Source organism: Rhinolophus sinicus, linkage group LG02, assembly GCF_036562045.2.
Source record: "Rhinolophus sinicus isolate RSC01 linkage group LG02, ASM3656204v1, whole genome shotgun sequence".
Taxonomy (NCBI): Eukaryota; Metazoa; Chordata; class Mammalia; order Chiroptera; family Rhinolophidae; genus Rhinolophus; species Rhinolophus sinicus.
This window is the reverse complement of record NC_133752.1, coordinates 100,094,399-100,113,331: the sequence shown is the minus strand read 5'-3', so window position 1 is coordinate 100,113,331 and position 18,933 is coordinate 100,094,399. Positions and strand designations below refer to the sequence as shown.

The window sequence follows — 18,933 nt, the reverse complement described above, 5'->3', positions numbered from 1 at the left end:
GAAGAGGAGAGGGTTCTAAACCAGCCCAGTGAGGTATCCAGTCACCTGCTCTCAGCTGAGTCCGGAAAGTGGGTGGGGGGAGGGGGCTGCACTAGGAAGATGAGCCAGCAGCCTGCCAGTAGGCTCTGCAACCATCTGTAGAACAGGGAAGCAGGCTGCCCTGATGAAAACTCGATCCCAAGAGGCAGCATATCCAGCCCTACAAGAAAAGAGGTCCCAGACCTGCCTTGTCTTGAGATGCAGCTGAAGCTAATGAACCCGGATGGAGTACCCTTGGGCCCTGAGCAGGTGGGGACAGGTGTCCCCCAGGAAGGGCAGCAGGGGGCGCTCCCAAACCCACTGCCCTAGTTCTAGTGCTTTGTGGGCAGAATCCCTCGTCAGAGGAAACAGGAATTTTTATGAAGACCTGGAAACACAGCCAGGTAATTACCTAGAGGAAATTTTCATTTTGCTAAATGTTAATCTCTAGAGAGAACAAGAGAAAAGAGTAAAACAAGTTCATGGCCTGATAAACTCCTACTCTCCATGGAGCTCTTATAAAGAAGCCCCAGACAGGGCCTTATGGGGGAGGAGTTCATTTGAATAAGTGTTAATCCAAGAATGCTTGGCCTTTATGATACAAACACTAATTTGTATCATGGTTAGAGCATTGACACATGATTCCTTTTCTTCTGATGAAGTCCTTGAAGCTGGCTTGTAAGTGTGAGGACCTAACTAACAGACGCATTGGAAGCTATTGCAGCAAACGCGATTATGACATTTGTTAGCAGTCCCCCACCAAGAACAATTATATTTAGCAAGACTAATTCTGCTTTTTACTGTTATGTTAGTAAAACATGTTAAATAGAATTTTTCTTTTCTTCTTGTGGTCTTAGATTGCCTGGAGAGAAAAAAGAGACTACACAAAATGAAAATACTTTATTCCCAACCAAGTGGGAATATATTATCTGAAGGAATTATCGGAAGGAAAAAAATCAAAATACAGTGTTAAAACTCCCTCTCTTGGAACCTCAGAGAATTCAGCCTCCTTGGGCTAGGTTTTAATATTTAAATGCAATTCTTTATGTCCCACATAGGAGTGAAATCATACAGTTCTTGTCCTTTTCCGCCTGACTGATTTCTCTTGGCAAGATACTCAAGATCCATCCATGTTGTCGCAAATGGCAGTATTTCATCTTTTCTTACGGCAGAGTAATATTCCGTTGTATGTGTGTACCACATCTTTATCCAGTCATCCACCCAAGGGCACTTAGGTGGTTTCCATGTCTTGGATACCGTGAATAATGCTACAGGGTGCATATATCTTTATGGGAAATATTTTTTACATTTCTTGGGTAGAAATCCAGGAGAGGGATTGTTGGGTTGTATGGTAAATCTATTCTTAATTTTTTGAGGAACCTCCATACTGTTTTCCAGAGTCACTGTACCAATTTACGTTCCCACCAACAGTGTATAAAGGTTCCTTTTTCTCCACAGTCTCTCCAATACTTACTACAATGTTTCCCTGAAAATAAGACCTAGCTGGACCATCAGCTCTAATGCGTCTTTTGGAGCAAAAATTAATATAAGACCCGGTCTTATATTACATTATGGTATTATATTATACCTGGTATTATATGTTGTATTATATTATATTGTATTTTATATTGTATTGTATTATATTGTATTATATTATACCCGGTCTTATTTTAGTAATCTTATATTAAAATAAGACCGAGTATTATATTAATTTTTGCTCCAAAAGACACATTAGAGCTGATGGTCTGGCTAGGTCTTATTTTCGGGGAAACATGGTATTACTTGTCTTCTTGATGATAGCCTTTCTAACTGGTATAAGGTAGTATCTCATTGTGGTTTTGATTTGCATTTCCCTGATAGCTAATGAAGTTGAGCATCTTTTCAAATATCTGTTGGCTGTTTGTATATCTTCTTGGGAGAAGTGTCTGCTCAGATCCTCTGCCCAGTTTTTAATTGGATTGTTTGTTTTGTTGTTCAGTTGTATGTGTTCTTTACTATATTTTGGATATCAGAGGTATTATCGGAGGTCTTGTTTGCAGATATCTTCTCCCATTTGGTTCGTTGTCTTTTTGTTTGGCTGATGATTTCTTTTGCCATGCAGAAAGCAGCAAACAAAACAAACTCATAGACACAGATAATAGTATGGCGGTTACGGGGTGGGAGAGGGTCGGGGGATGGGTAGAAGAGGGAAAGGGGGGTCAAAAAGGTGATGGAAGGAAACTAGACTTTGGGTGGTGAACACACAGTGCAGTTTACAAATGTATTATACAATTGTACACTTGAAACTTACATAATCTTATTAACAGATGTCAACCCAATAACAATTTAAAAAATGAAAATAAAAATAGATACAATGCAGAAGAGGATCAATAAAACAGGAGACCAGGTTAGCTTGAACTCAGCCGTGTAATTACATTTTAAGTACTTTCTGTAAATTGTCCTATAGGCGGAATGTATTCAGCTGCAGCTGCGCTCATGTGTTTTTTGATAAAAACTTTTGAAGGACTCATTGCACTACAGTTCCTTCCCACTTCACTTCTGCTGGCTTGGAGAGCACTGTCTTGATGTTTTACATTAAAGGATAAAGCATTATTTTTCAACCATCCATGTGAACCAGTTATGTGAGGCACTGCTTACTTGATTTTGTATGTGAGAAAATGAAGCTCCACGTGGGTGAAGACTCAGGCTCTACAGCAGTGACGGGACAGGTGTGTGAGCCTCAGTCACCGCTTTTTCCGTTCGCCTCACCTCACCTCACGGTGTCGCTGTTTTAAGGAGGCAGCTGAGGTAGTGCGCATCCTGACCCTTAACCCCTGACCTTTTGACTTGATGTGAATCTCATGTGTGTTTTAAGAATGGAGAGCCTGTGCTTGAGTTTGCCTTAGCAGTGGGCTCAGTCATTTTGGCCTGCTTCACAGGAACCTGGGGAAGTTTGAGCCATTCATGAAAGTGGAAGAAAGCAAATAATTAAGAGCCCTTTCTAAACAGGCGCTCCGTTAAGTGGATGTTTTCCACACAGTGAAGGGAAGGGTTTTGCTTGTATAGCAAGTCCTTCTCAAGGTCAAACCTGTGTGAAGGAGAACTCGGGTGAAATGGTGAAAACATCCCATGCCACCGCCTTCCTTTCTCTTACATCAAGGATTTTAAACCTTGAGAGGCAGTCACCAAGTCCAACCACGATACACACGAAGCCGCACACTCCGAGGTAACAACTGTCAGGGCAGAGGAGGGAAGATGCAAGACTCCTCTCAGCCAGAGGGGGGTTGGTTGGCTTTGGCACTGTGAGAGTATGAAAGTGGTGCTTTCACTTAAGGAAACTTAAGTCCTTAGGCCTCCCAAACCCATTTCATTGAATATCCAAAGTTTCTCAAACATGCCATGCTTTTATCTTCTGACAACGTGCCTAGGACAGTGCGAGGCCTTAGCATTGACACTGTGCCATTTACCTGACTAAGTAGTGGTGTCAGCCTCCAGGTGCGGACGCTGGGCGCAGAGCACATACTCAAAAGGAGTTCACTTGGCCGTAGTGCTTTCTCTTTTAGTCTCTTCCTTTAAAATTTTATCTGGGGGGCAGGCGGTTAGCTCAGTTGGTTAGAGGACGGTGCTCTTAACAACAAGGTTGCCGCTTCGATCCCCACATGGGCCACTGTGAGCTGAGCCCGTCACAACTAGACTGAAACAACTACTGACTTGGAGCTGATGGGTCCTGGAAAAATGCACTTAAAATAAATAAAAGTTTAAAACAAACAAACAAAAAAAAGATGTTGCTAAACTTAAAAACACACACACACACACACACTTATCTGGAACGCCCATCTTTGCAATTAGAGGCTTGTAGCTCAGAATGGAAGAGGAAGAAGCGATCTAGTGACGTCTGGGAGCCGAGGCTGTCGGCTGCCTGTGCACCAGCGAGCGAGCACAGGATTTTAAGACTCCCACTTCCGCTTTGGCCCCAGTCACCGCACAGCCCTGCGGCGTCAGTGGTGCCTGCGGTGGTTGTGCTTTCTTCTAATGCCCCCGAGAACACAGAGCACATCTTATAATTGAACTCTGTCCACGCTTCCAGAATTGGGCAGCCCAGAAAGCCACTGTCCCTTCGCAGTACCTCCATGATCCAAAAGGCATTTTGTACTTCCTGAGGCCAGATTCGGTCATTAGAATCCAATGGTATAGGAAAAGTTTAATTCGAAGCTTTTTATGTGGTGGCGTTTCTTAATGTTCTAATGTCCTCTGCATTTCACAGCCCCACACCTGCTGCCTTTGGCTTTCTCCTTTGCCACACAGACTATGAGTGTGTTCCTTCTTTGTACCTTGAGATAGAGTATTTAGAACATGCTGCATATAAAAGGGAGGTTGTCTTTTCCGTGTTTGCTCCCCGTTTGATACCTATGAAGTGATTTGAAATCATTAAGTGAGAAATGCTGATTTGAGATGGGCAAGCAACCGTCACAACACTTGTGATTTATCTACAAAATCTAGGTACAGAAACATGGAAATGGCAACATGTAAACTGTAGGGTTTTATTTATCACTTTTTATTTGACAGCGCCACTGTGTGTCAGGCAGTATGCATAGCACTTTTATTTCAAAGTACTTGGGGATGATATTGTAAGTTCAAAGATCATCCATGTAAGGTTTATTTCTTGACTTGATAAGAAATAAAATGTTCTTAGAACCTACTTCTGGATTTTTAAATTTGAATATTCAGATTATTTTGAAGTGTTACACGAGTGTGGCAGGTGTCTTAAATAAAAAAAGAATGTTGCTTTCTTTTTTTGCTTGTCAATATGGACAAAACATTATTATATAAAAATGTTTAGATTTATGAACTCAGTGTTACATAGATCAGTGGTCTTCATTTTTGGCTACAAATTAGAATCACCTGGGTAATTCTTTAAAAACACTGATGCTTGGGTCCTGCTCTGAGCAGTTAAGTCAGACTATCTGAAAGGTGGAGCCTGAACACCTTTGGGATTTTTGTTTGTTTGTTTGGGGGAAGTGATTTGTGCTTTTGCATTCTATGTAGATATCGCTCCTGAAGAACAGTCTCATCCAGTGGCGTTGTATTCACTCAGTTGAACTACAGGAAACTCTTTATTCATGAGTCTGTTCAACAAATATTTTAAGGGTCAGCTGTGTATCAGACACTATTCTAGCACCTGCTGGGTAAAGCCTTGATCCCTTCCCCCTGGAGTTTATATATTTTTTTTGTTTGATTTTTTGGCAAAAAGTATTTATTGAGTCTTCTCAAAGACTGAATGGACCACTAACAGGATCAGCTCGCTCCATTGGTAGATTTAACCTCATTCTCAGGTCTGGGCTAGGTTGTCAGAATCACTTCACAGTGCTTGACCCTTTTTCTGGCTTTTGGATTTTGTTTCTCCTCAACCGTATTCAGTATTTGGATGAATTCACTATTTCCAGCAGGTCGCCCTGTACTACGCGCCCCTCAGAGTGTTGTGTGGTCATTTAACCAAGGAATCATTTTTGTTTGCCTGTTATAAATAAACAAATAACACATCGCTTTTATTTTTCTAGAACCCTAAGATTCAAGGTTAAAATCAAACTATATATCTTGGTTTTGAAAAAAATATTTAACACTGTGGAAGAAGTAGTAGATAAGCCAGTAATACGAATTAATGGTATAAGTAATTCAGTTTCTAAGTAAACGCATCATTCAAGAATAAGAGACTTTAAATTATTCCAGTATTTTGAATTGTTCTGCTTCAAACAGAGTATGATTATCCGAGTTCCTTCTGCATCCTGATAGCAATATTTTATCCCTTCCCATGCCCCAATAACTATCTAAAATCTTGATATATAGAGCATGAACGCCAGAGATAAAATGCACATTCAATTAGGCAGAGACTCTCAGCTGACCTAAATAGCAGTTCATTCATGAGATAATGTGACCTGCAGTCACAGAGATGAAAATCTGTTGCTTGAGCTTGGGGTAAACCTGGCATAGTGTAAACTGCCCAGTGCTCAGAGAACTATCTAAAATTAGACCAGGCAGAAAAACACTGCAAAAGCTTTGCCGGCCTGGTCTCAATTCCGGGAATATTTCTTTCTCAAGATGTGTGTGTAATGTGTTACCTGGACTATCCCTGGTAATCCTTTAAAGCTCATCCTTTGGAGTATGAAGTGCCTTGGTATCGACGAATTGAACAATTAAGCAATTAATGCATTTTAAGGTTGGTCTTCTGTTCATAATTCAGGTCCCGCACCTTCTGTTGAAGTTGGTTTCCTCTTTGGAGCTGGTGGATGTATGTTGGGATTTGGGGTACACAGAAGTTTGACAACCATTGCCATTACCAGAGCATTTATACCTGTCCTAGAAACGAATGCTCTGCATTGTGTATGCAAGTGTGTAGTTCTTAATCAGGATAGTTCGTGTTACAAAACTGTGAGGTTATCTCTTTGTTCCTTCAGGTTTCTCCCAGTAGATCTGACAGTAAATGTCCTATGCTGCTGAAGAGACATTCCGCACCCCTCAAACTATCTCAGAATCTTTTTGGAAAGAGATGGGTAGAAATAAATTCAATGCACAAGTTAGTTTACTACCTACGGAACAATCTAATGTAGTGGTTACAGGATTCCAGGATCATTTGAATCATGAGACATACTAGCATTAGTAGTTTTTTTTTTATGTATCAATGTCAAAATGGAAAAAGGGCAGCAATAAGGTTTTTCTCTTTGAACCGGTATGGAGAAACTTAAAGGAAATCTAAAAGAATAAGCTCAGGCCTTTATTTGATCAAAGGTATTTATGGAGCATCAGTGAACAAGACAGACAAATCCCCCAGCACTTTTGGAGCATACAGTCCAGTGAGGGAAATAGAAAATAAACACTAAATAAAGTGAATGATCTGTGTTAGAAGGTGATGAGCTCCACGGGGGTGGGAGTGGTAGCAGAACGGGGAAATTGGGAGTGCCAGGCCAGGTAGGAGAAGGGCAGTGTTTTAAGTAAAGCTGTCAGAACGGCCTTCATGAAGAAGCTACTGGGACAAAAATAAGTAGATGAGGGATTGAGCCAGGTGATCATGTGGGGTAAACAATCCAGGCAGAAGGCACATCCAGTGGAAATGCTCAGAGCGTGTCTGGCAGGTCTGAATAGACCTGTGGGGCTAGATTCGAGGGAGTGGGGAGGAACTGGGCGATCAGGTCACAGAGGGCTGACTGACCTGGCTTCCCTGTGTGTCATAGCACCCAGCGGACGTTTCGCAGTTACTTTTTATTCTTAAATTTCATATCTCTTCTGGAACCACATGCCCCGTCCTTCGTTTTTGTCTCTCCAGAAGTTGCCCATGGCTAAGATTTGCTGTGTTGGGAAAGCTGCCAATCACTGTATGCAGATTGCACCCCTGTGACCCTTACAACAGGTTTAAGCAGTAGACGTTATTATCATCTCCACTTTGTAGGTAAGGAAACGGAGACTCAGCACACAGGACTTACCCCACGACCTTGGGCCGCGTAAGTGGACAGTCAATATTCCAGCCCAGGCCATTTTCTCCAGACTCTGGCACTTCAGCACAGTGGTAAAATGCGCATGCCCTCCCCACCCTAGGGCACCCCAGACTTCCGGTTGAGCAGCTCACTGGTCCCCCGGCCCTTCCACTCCCAGACCTGGTCGGCGGGGGGACCATCTGAAGCCACCTGGGCATTGCAGCGTATGGATCTCTCTAAGTGTCTGCTGTTGATTGTGTCAGAGTCATCTGGGGGATTTTCTCCAATTATAATCTCCCAGTTATAACAGTTTCCTGTGTGTCAGATAGTGGGGGGAAACAACACCTGTGTGTGGATAGTACACGAAGAACCCCAGTAATGCTGGGTCCCTTCATTGAGAACACTGGTGTAAACGTTGCTGGGTTGTAAACAGAACACTCGGGGTGACACCCCTCTTGGGTCTGCAGGCTCTGTCATGTAACCTGATCGATACTCTTACCTACAGGTAGAATTTATAATGAGAGAGTTGAATTTGCAACTTCCACTTCCCTCTCCGTTGCCTCCTACATCCAATGATTAGTTGCGCAATGTCACTCTACCCTTTTTATGGCTGTTGACGATGGCGTCTCATGAATTTGGTTTTACGCTTGGAAAGGAGGAACCTCAGCATCTAATAGAAATGCATGAAGTGAAATACGTTGTAAGGAGGGAGCCATTATAACCTCTTACAAGAGTACATAAATGTATACGTCTTTGACGGATTTAAAAACACTGGGCTTACTTTACGTCATTATAGTTTATGGAAACAAGCATTATGATAGCCAGTGGAAATATATTTTTGAGGTGCTGGTGAAAGGCAAATCCCTCACTGGGGAACTTTCTTTCTGAATTTGCTCAGGAACACTTCCTTGCAGATGTGTGGCATCTGTAGCACACTGCTGTTCCCAATATGTTGGTGCTGACCTCCTGCTTTCCAAGGAAAATGAAAACGCCGCTCAGTGCCTGTGTGGCATGCATTTCACTTTTAAATAAGATTCCACACACAAGGCAAGAAGGGTACAAGATTTGCAGAAGCATTGAAAACAAAAAAAACCTGTGCAGATAACTCAAATCTAAACATTGATTTAAGTTGGATCATAACTCTAGACAACCACACCTGGTGCCCATTGCTTCCCCAGCAAGAAGCTCAGTGTTCTGGATGCTTGTACAAGAAACAGAGCATGCTCTCTGGGTCCTTCAGTGACGGGGTGGACAGATCACAGAATGCAGTCAGGTCAGGCATGGATTTGAATCTCTCTTTTCCTGTTTATTGATTCTGTGCCCTTGGGAAAGTTATTTAACCTTCCAGTTATTCAATCTAGTTTCCCAGCTGTACAGTGAAAATAATGATATTCAGTTTGCAAGATTTTGAGAATTTTAAAACAACAAAAATAAATGTAAATCACCTGACCCCGTAGGTATTTAGTAAATATTTCCTTCACTGTTGTCAGGGATCATGTTGTGGGGTCAGGTGGAGGGAAGGGAGAGGATGAAAACGTATAATCTGGAAGAAAAAGCGATGAAGCAATAATGGACAATTAGGGATATTTCACATAGTGTGGAGATAAAAACAGAACTGAGTTTGGGTCCATTTCCCTGAGCTCCCCATGGAGAACCCACTGTGCGCCACGCTTAATGCCGGGTGCTTAAAATACACTGGAAGTGACACCCAGATACGGTCCTGCCCCTGTACTGGGCAGCTCTGTGCATAAGCAGGCATTGATTGCATCCCCATGCTAATGGGACCAGTACATGGCAAATTGGAACTGTGCCGAGTGCCAGGAAAGAGGGCAATGGTGGTATAAAAAAGTAGAATAGGGAAGTTGGACATAGTTGGGGAGACCCAGAAAACCTTTCCTGAAAAAAATAGCAACAGTACTGATAACTTAAATGTGAGTGGGTGCCTTCAACCCTATCAGGGTCCATTGGACCCCATTTTGGTTTTGGAATTTCCTTTTTGAACAGTCTCAACTTTTTTTATAGATTGCTATTTCATATAAATTATCTTTCTAAGAGGTCTTCCAAGGTACAAAGATAAAATTTACTTTTTGCTTTTAAAGCAGAACACTCATTCTATTTTACATTACCACATAGTTCCACTGGGCTCTTGTCAACCTAAGATAGGTTGTGGGATCATAGAGATCTTTCGTATAGCTGGAAGCATTGTGCTGTTAGGTTGGTGCAAAAGTAATTGCGGTTTAAAAGGTTAAAAATAATTGCAAGGGGCCGGCCCGGTGGCTCAGGCGGTTAGAGCTCCATGCTTCTAACTCCGAAGGCTGCCGGTTCGATTCCCACATGGGCCAGTGGGCTCTCAACCACAAGGTTGCCGGTTCAACTCCTCGAGTCCTGCAAGGGATGGTGGGCTCCGCCCCCTGCAACTAAGATTGAACATGGCACCTTGAGCTGAGCTGCCACTGAGCTCCCAGATGGCTCAGTTGGTTGGAGCACGTCCTCTCAACCACAAGGTTGCCGGTTCGACTCCCGCAAGGGATGGTGGGCTGCGCCCCCTGCAACTAACAACGACAACTGGACCTGGAGCTGAGCTGCACCCTCCACAACTAAGACTGAAAGGACAACAACTTGACTTGGAAAAAAAAAAGTCCTGGAAGTACACACTGTTCCCCAATAAAGTCCTATTCTCCTCCCCAATAAAATCTTAAAAAAAAAATTGTAAAAGCCACAATTATTTTTGCACCAACCTAATATTTCATCATCTGAAATTACTCATTCCCAACCATGATGAAAAAAAGGACTAAAATAGTAAGAAAAGCAAAGAATGATGGAATTATCTATAAAGATGATGCAATAGTGAAATAAATGTTCACTATCCTTGAGTTTTCTTGCTGTATTACCAGTTTTGCATCATCTTTCAAGAAATTATAAAAGAAGTCTAGAGACACCATCTGTGTAAAATCTTTAGTTGAGTAGTTGAGCAAAATTTAAGAGAAGGAAATTGACGGAGGAAGACTTGTCACGATTATTACATATTTTTAAAATAAATGCAAAAAGACATATAGAAGCACTCTAGACTAATGATGATGGTGAGATTGACTGTGTAAGTGACATCTCACACTGATTCTTCAGATAAACATATCCTAGATGAATTTTCACCAACTCTGGAATCAGTGAGTCAACAATTTGAAAGGAAATACCACATTCTTACCCAGTTAGTCATTCAATGGGAGGTATTGCGTCATACATTGTGCATCAAAAATCTGGATCATCCTATTTTGCAGAAAGTACATGTGGCAATATTCTTTCATCTTTTAAGATGTTTATGCACCAAAAATTTACTTCTTACTGTTTAAGTGGACACATGGAGGTGTTTACACAGGGGTAGTTGAAAGAAACAGATGATCCAAAAATGAAAATAAAAATCATTGGATTGACTTCTCGTTGGTGTTACTAAACCTAAAAATAAAAGTGTTGTGCAGTTATTAAGCCAAGGAGATGACTGCCCTCTCGTCAGCAAGCTTGCAAGCCGTCAAAATGTCAAGGGTACTGTTTTGATGATGCAGCTGCAAGAAGAAGACTCAGAAGCAGTGATCAGCTAGTACTAACTAGAGATGTATTGGAAACCTGGAATTAGCATTTGGAGACGGGTATGTTCCAGGTTCACTCAAGCTATTTGATGAGCTGTCAGTTGTACTGGAAGGGTGTTGCCCTTCGAAGCCAGGAAAATATGGAATATAAATTTGGATTTGCTGTTTAAGTTCTAATGAACATTTCTAGTAAAGTTTCCACTCTCTCTTTATTCTTCTATAGATTGTTCATTAAATTCATTCAAAAATGTTTTAAAAATTTAAAGGGCCCATTGGACACAGATGGTAAATGGTGATGGTTATTTCTCTTGGAATACGTAGGGTTCAGCAGTCAAAATGTGAGGGAAGAGAATTTCAGGCAGAAGGAATAGCACCTGCCGAAACTCTGAGGTAGGAGAGAGAATGATTTATTTCAGGAACTGAACAAATGCTCATGTGGCTGAAATACAAGGAGGGCAGGAGAGCAGAATGAGGCTGGAAAAGGGAGTGAGGGTGCATGTGAATGCTTTGTAGGCCTGGTGAGGATTTTGTCTTCATCCTAAGAGTAAGGAAGCCAAACAAGGGCGTTCAACAGATCATCAGCCTTATCATATCACACTTGCATTTCAAAAAACGAAGCTGCATTTGAGGTAATTTTTGAAGTATCTAAGTTGATATATCAAGTAGGCAGTTGTGTGTGTGGGACTGGACCTCAAGAGATTTCTGGGCTGGAAATTTTCAGCTGTGCTTCATCTACATTTAGCCTGATTGAAAATCTTCAGTTATTAAAATCTTGACAAGTGGGACATCAGCCAGGAGACAATGAAGTGAGAGAAGATCTAGGACGCAGTCTTGGTTCCAGCCAATTATGTTGGGCCCTGAAGAGGAAGATGAGCTTGTGGAGGAGACAGAGGAAGGAGAACCGGTGACAGGAAAGAAAACCTGAAGGAAGACAGAGGAGGTCAGTGTTGCATCAGCGCGGGGACCACAGCATTGATTACTGCTGGGGCAGGGGGCATAAAATAGGAGTGAACTTAAAGAGCTATTTTTGAATTTAGCGATGTGGAGATTTGGGGTAACCTTAGGGAGAGATATTTCAGTACAGCAAACAGGCCAGATAGAACCAGCTGCGGAAAAATAGGTAGTGAGGAAACAGAGATAGCAGAGATAACTGTTTGGAGAAATTTGGCTGTTTGAAGGGAGTAGAGAGAACAGACAGTAATAGCAAATGGCCAGATGACAAATATGACAGTGTACTTATTTATTTTAATCTTGGTTACCTTCTTATTTATCAAGGCTAATTTTGCTTTAATCTTAATTGAAGCACCTTGAAATAGAAATGTTGAGTTTATGTTGACAGCCACGGGTTTAGAGACGGCTTTGCACGTTATAATGTTATGATTTCACAGCAGGGTCAAGCTGACAAGAGCGTGTGTAGTTGGATTACACATTTCCAAGTAAAACAGAAGAACGAGTTGGCAGAGATGAGGTACAGCAATTCTGTTCTTCAGTTCTCTTGGTTTTTCTTCAGGCTCAAAGTCCCTGTTAATACCCATTTTCAGCCTATAGGAGGCCCTATTTTGAATGATTTGTGCCTATTTCTTTCAGAGAGTTTTGTTCCTCTTACATTTCTCTCACGGTAACTGACAGAACTTCTTTTAAGTGCGTGTGACAAGGTATTTCCTTGCCTGAAGGGGACTATTTTGGTGTCGCAATCATAGTAAATAGTGTTAGGACTTAGGCATTTGTTTTCTGCTCGTTGCCCAGACCACGATCACAGTGTAAACTTCTGATGTCTGCCCTCCCTTTGTGAGGCTGGATGGTGACTGCTGGCCCAGCTGGGCTACAGCAGCCTTGCCCTCTGTTCTTTTGCAGCCAGCCACCCCCGCCTTCTGAGGCATTTCAGACTCGGGCCTAGGGACAAAATGATGTTGTTATTTTTTGAGTCTGATCTTCCCTTTGTCTGAATTTTCAAACAAAGATTTGTAAAGAGGCAGCCCCTGCCATAGATACACAAAAGTACAGAGGACTGCCCTTACCCATGGGGGATATGGTCCAAGACCCCCAGTGGATGCCTGAAACCATCAGTAGTACCAAACCCAACATATACTGTGTTTTTCCCTCTACATACACACCTATGATAAAGTTGATGTCCAAAATATATAAAGAACTCATACAACTTCACCACACACAAAAAAAAATCCAATTAAAAAATGGACAGAGAACCTGAATAGACATTTCTCCCAAGAGGACATATAGATATCCAAGACATATGAAAAGATGCTCAACATCAGTAATCACCAGAGAAATGCAAATCAAAACCAAGAGACGCTGTCATACACACACACACACACACACACACACACCATGGACTATTATTCAGCAATAAAAAAGAATGAAATCTTGCCATTTGTAACAACATGGATAGACCTAGAGGGTATTATGCTAAGTGAAATAAGTCAGAAAGACAAATACCATATGATCTCACTTATATGTGGAATCAATAAATCAATCAATTAACCAATGCATACATAAATAACAAAACAGAAACAGACCCATAGATAAGAGGACAAGCTGATGGTTGCCAAAGGAGGGGGATGGGAGAATAGGCATAACAAACTCTTAGCTCAATATTTTCGTTGTCTTCATGGCTCATACAGTTTCAAGTAATACAAGGAAACCCCATAGCTCTTCGTGCACACAAAAAGAGCAAACACATCCATCAAAGACCTAAAGAACAAAAAGGTTTTATCAGGATTGCATCTTTGTTACTGGGCGAGGCCCTAAAGGAAGAGGCCAGTTGTTCCCGTTGTAATGGCGCCCAACGACCGTCTCCTGAACGTACCGTGGGTTCATGGCAAGCTCGGGGCTGGCCATGCCACTGAAGTCGGCTAAGGCCTATCATTCAGGGATTCCTAAGAGGAAGAAATATAAATAGATTAAATAAATAATAAATAAACTTTTAAAAATGTATACATCAGGCCCAGTAAAAGAGTAACAATAAAATTATTAACACGTGTAACAAAAGTTGTGTGGATATGGCCTTTCTCTCACAGTACCTTACATTTTGTACCTTACATGTTGGGCCTGCTCTCTTGCTTTAAACAGGATCCAAGTTTAACGAATGCCTGTGTGATGAGGTGGACTGAGGTAGATGACGTTCGCGTGGTGACGTAGCATGAGGCTACTGCTGACCTCCTGACGCTAGGTAGCAAGCGCTTCACAGCCTCTCTGTGGCACCCGTATTGCCCGCATCGCTGCTCTTGCACTTTGCGGCCACTGTTAAGTAAAATCAGGGTGACTCGAACACAGGCACTGTGACACCGCAGCAGGCGTCAGTGGCTCTGATCACCAGGATCACTACTAAGTGACTGATGGGCAAGTGAGATGACGCGAGATTTCATCCCGCTCCTCAGAACAATGTGCGGTTTAGACCTTATGAATTGTTTATTTCTGCAATTTTCCATGTACTATTTTCCAACCATGTTGGACCACCAGTAACTGAAACTGTGGAAAGCGAAACCATGGATAAAGAGGGACTACTATAGTTTTCTACCCCCATGGAGTTCACAAATGGTAGCTGTTAAGTTTAAAAGACACCTTGAATTAGCAGTGTCCGTTTAGGTGCTATTCATTAAGGTGAGTTCTGTTTTCCCATTATAAATCAGAAGTACATTAATGGGGTGGAATGCCTCTGAAATACAATAAAATTAATTTTAAAATGTAGGAAGAGAACATATTTAAAATAAGTATTATTTTAAATACTAAAATATTTTATTTGAATATTTAAATATTAAAATATTTTATTGGAATATTTAATCATTAAAATATTTTTTGTAATCGGTATATTATAATTATATTACATTGTATTATACAAATTATAATACCCTTATAATACATATATTATATAATGCTAATACGAGTTATAAATTATGTATCATACAAATTATATAAATTATATTCATGATTACACATTCTACAATAAATATGATTATTAGTGTAATTATACTAAAATATCAATACACCAAATCATATAACCATGATACTTTTAATTGTAAAACATTTAAAAATCTCAAACATTAGAATATAGTATGATGCTTACTGGCAGTACGATTCATGGTGCTTCACAGATTATTCTCACCGTGGGTGGAACTGTTCCTTACACTGTGACCAAGTGTCCATTTGGTCTCCAATTACTATAACCTGTTCCCCTATGAAGGCTTTCTCTTCGGTGGGGAGGAGCGCAAGGTGGGTCTTCCCTTCCCCCATTCTCATGATTTTGTCTTTTCAGGTAACTTTTTCTAGGAGTAATGATAAATTTATGTTTAATGGAGGGATGGAAATAGCAGCAAGGAATTAAATGTTTCAGTGAACTTTTAGGAATCTCTGCAACACATATCAGCATGGGAGGTTTTCTAGCAATTAGTATGTATTGTTAGAAAACGAAATGCACCTGAGTAAATTTGAAAGCTCTTATTGGCTTTGTTCAGTGATTCATGAAGCAGGCAGAGTCCCACCTTGCAGATAGGAAGGAGCTCACAGGAGCTGTACCACATGGAAGGCTTTTAGGCAGAAGGGAGCAGGTAAGACAAGGGAGCTAAACTAGGTGAAAAAGCGGGTTGGTTACTGCAAAGTCACTTTCTTTTAGGGGCTGGCAGGGCTCTGTCTGGCGGATGACCTTAGGGGCAGGGCTCTGTCTGGCGGATGACCTTAGGGGCAGGGCTCTGTCCGGCAGGTGACCTCACTAGTGCTGATCAGCTGATGCCTGATTGACAGGTTTAAGATTCCATTTCTGGGAGAGCTGAAACTATAATTAAGTCTCAGTTTGGTGATGTGGGGCTGAGCATAAGCAACTCCATTTTGGGCCTGTTGTCTTGCTTTGAACAGTATCCAAGTTTCATGAATGACTAGCTGGTGACCATTGTAAGAATAGCCAAGTGTGCTAACACATGTATCAGTCACTGTGCCTAAACGTTATACGTGGACTATTTGGTTTCAAGTGGAATGGCTTTTATATTAGACTCTACTGTGGTTTTCTAGTTAGAGATTGTCATGGCATTAAATTGGCCTTGAACTTCTCAGCCTGCTGATCTTAATAACACCCATCTTGCTGAAGGGGCGGCTCTCCCAGGGGTGCAGGTGAGAGAAGGTGGCAGACAGAGTGGTGGCATGGGACCCACAAGTGTTCTTTGTGTGGTGCATAGTTTTGTGAAACAAAGTTATGTTCTAAAGCAGAATTTCTTTACGGTCATTATTTTGGCAATTTAAAAATAATTAAGAAAATACTTTTACAATGTAACCAAGTATAAAAGTAGTAAGAGAACATAATTTTTATAAGAGTCATAGAACTTGGAAGCTTGTGATTTGAAAGACTATTTCAGAGCAATATTTCCGGCCTCTGTGCCCCAGGCCCCAGAGGGGCCTGCACAGTTATCACCAGGAGTTCTAAAAATCCTTGAACACAGCAGGCATTTTCTGTAGACGGAAGGATATGTGAGTATATGGGTGTTATAACATTCTAGTCCATTTGGTTAGAATCTATCATTTTGAAATGTATCACTAAATTCAAAGTAGCTTTATATCTTTTTGTATTTTCTCAGTCACCTGATACCACAAGTTCTACTATTATCACATAAGAGGACTAAAGTTGTTTTAAAATATATATATTCAAAAAGAGTGGGAATTGCCGTTCAAGGGAGTCTTTAAAAAAATAGCCAAAGATTGGGAATTACCTTTGGCTTCTAGCCTAGTTCTACATTCTTGGAAAGTATGTCAGCTTTTTCTGAACTAAAATTTCATCATTGAAATGAATACCTCAATTCTCACAGTATCTTAGCACTGCCTTAGAAGCAGTTGGAAGATTTCCAGCCCATGTCTAGTTGCTGTTCTTTGGTTTTCCTAATTAATATTCAGTGTGAAATAAATTACCTGCTTTCTTTGCAGCATGCGGCTAGCTCCCTCATTCCCTGCGGTCACTCTGTGAACCGATGTCATTGGCAGCACCTGTGTATGCAGAGAAAAAGCATGTGGTACAAAAATATATCTGATGCAGTGGCGGTTCTGAGTGCTACGAAAGGCATAAATCATGCATGACAGCTCTGCCTGATCAAATGGGGTTGGTAGCTCAGGTGGATCCTCTGCCTAGGAGAGCATCCATTGCTTTGGTAAAGACCCCTGGTCACCTTGCCTAGCTCTAGGAACTGTGAGGCATTCTTATGGTCAGATATCTAAAACAAAACCATTTGGTCTCAAAGTGGCATATTAGCCAAAAGGTCATTTCAAGTCACATATTTGAATTTTGAAACTTATTTTCCATAGAAATGGTTTGCGTGCAAGTTCCCAATTGGACTATTAAAAAAACAAAAAGAAAAAAACCCTTTTTTGACTTAGAAGGGAATGGAAGACTTAGAAGAGAATGGAAAGATGTTTTTGATAACATTCTACTTTGCTACTGTCACTGTGGGAAGAGGTTCCTCAGTTCTAATTTCTTGGCCTAAAAGTGAATGATGTTTTCCCCTCGCCAAGCGTGACATGACTTGTCCCCTTCCTTTGCGACCACCTCTGAGTGGCAGAGGCTCAGAGGAGCCCCCCTGCGTGGCTCTCCTTTTGAAAGGGAGATTCATAAATCATGGGAAGCCTTGTTTATATTTCTTTTACAAAATAGTGCAAGAAAGCATAATGCCCACTCCACCTGTATCTTTCATATTCCCCAGCTTGTCTCACACACACACACACACACTTTTTAAACACGCAATAAATGAAGGTTAGTGTGAGAACTGCCCAATACAAAGATTACATTCCACTGTAGAACACCTTATTAAAGTTTAAAGGTACAGTGAGAGTGTGGAGTCTCAGTGTGGAAATCTATGAAAGGCGTGATCAGGAAAGTTTTTCGGAGATGGTAACTTTGCCCTGAAGACCACTCTGTCGGAGGTGTTTGGGTCTGTTTATAGTAGGACCTATAAGAAGCTCAAAAGAAAGCTGCTGTGTAAATTGGATTAATCCTATGAACACAAGTATTGACTCAGTTGTCCAGGGTCTAAAAAGTAAATATACATTCTCTCTCCTTCATGGCCATTTAGTTTAGTGTTTACTAGAAACCTGTCTTTTGGGGGATGAAATATTTGCAGCAAAGCTGGCAACATCTGTCAGCAGTGATGAGGTGGGGAGTGAGCAGCAGTCAGAATCCTTAGGAATGAAGAGTGACGTTCATAAAGAACCCAGGCAAGAAGATACTCGGAAATTATCATTGGAAGCATCCTAGGCAAGAAAAACTTACTAGTGTTGGAGCAAAATCTCCACTGAAGTCTTCAATTTACTGCTAACATCAACATCTCAGAATAAGCAAAACAAAAACAACTTCTTTTTCTTCCTGTTTTTATTCAAACCATTTTAAAAATGATGCACCTGTATACTTTTCTGTGTGTGAGAAAACACTGATTATTTCAGATGAAAATTTTTTGTGTAAAATTTTTCTTCAGAATTATTCAGAAAGAAAAGTCATGAATCTCTTATTTAAAAAAGAAAATCCAGTTAGATTGTGATTGACATAAAAAAGTATTTTTAAAAAAGTAGATGGAATATTTATTGCCTTAGATGGAGAGAACTTGGCCCAGTGGACAGATGCCACGCTTAACTGAAGCAAACTTGACTCCTGCTTGAGGAAGAATATTGGAGGATAAAGATAACACTATACGGAGCCTGTATCTTACAATCTTAAGTGATAGAGTCTAGATTTAGCCACAAGCAAAAAGGGACAGCATTTTTCCCTTGGACCGTGAAAAGAAGGGGCATTGCAAGTATACACAGGAGCTGGGTATTGTGGCCTGAGGGCTGTAAATGTCTGGTGCCTTTTCTAATATCTGTGAACAGACCTAAGATCTAGACCCACAGCTACTTTTCAGTGCACG

At 41.1% G+C, this 18,933-nt stretch overlaps 1 protein-coding gene across 24 annotated transcripts in view; it reads left to right on the top strand.

Annotated features, from left to right (window-relative positions):
• Nucleotides 1-18,933, top strand: part of CELF2 (CUGBP Elav-like family member 2) — a 786,847-nt gene that overhangs the window by 525,290 nt on the left and 242,624 nt on the right. The window contains exon 1 of one of the 24 annotated variants that reach the window (XM_074325002.1): nt 7,318-7,438. The exons of the other annotated variants lie outside the window; for them this stretch is intronic. The gene's annotated coding sequence lies outside the window, so the exon portion shown is untranslated. Of the gene's footprint in view, nt 1-7,317; nt 7,439-18,933 lie in introns of those variants that run through there. 24 annotated transcript variants of the gene reach the window in all.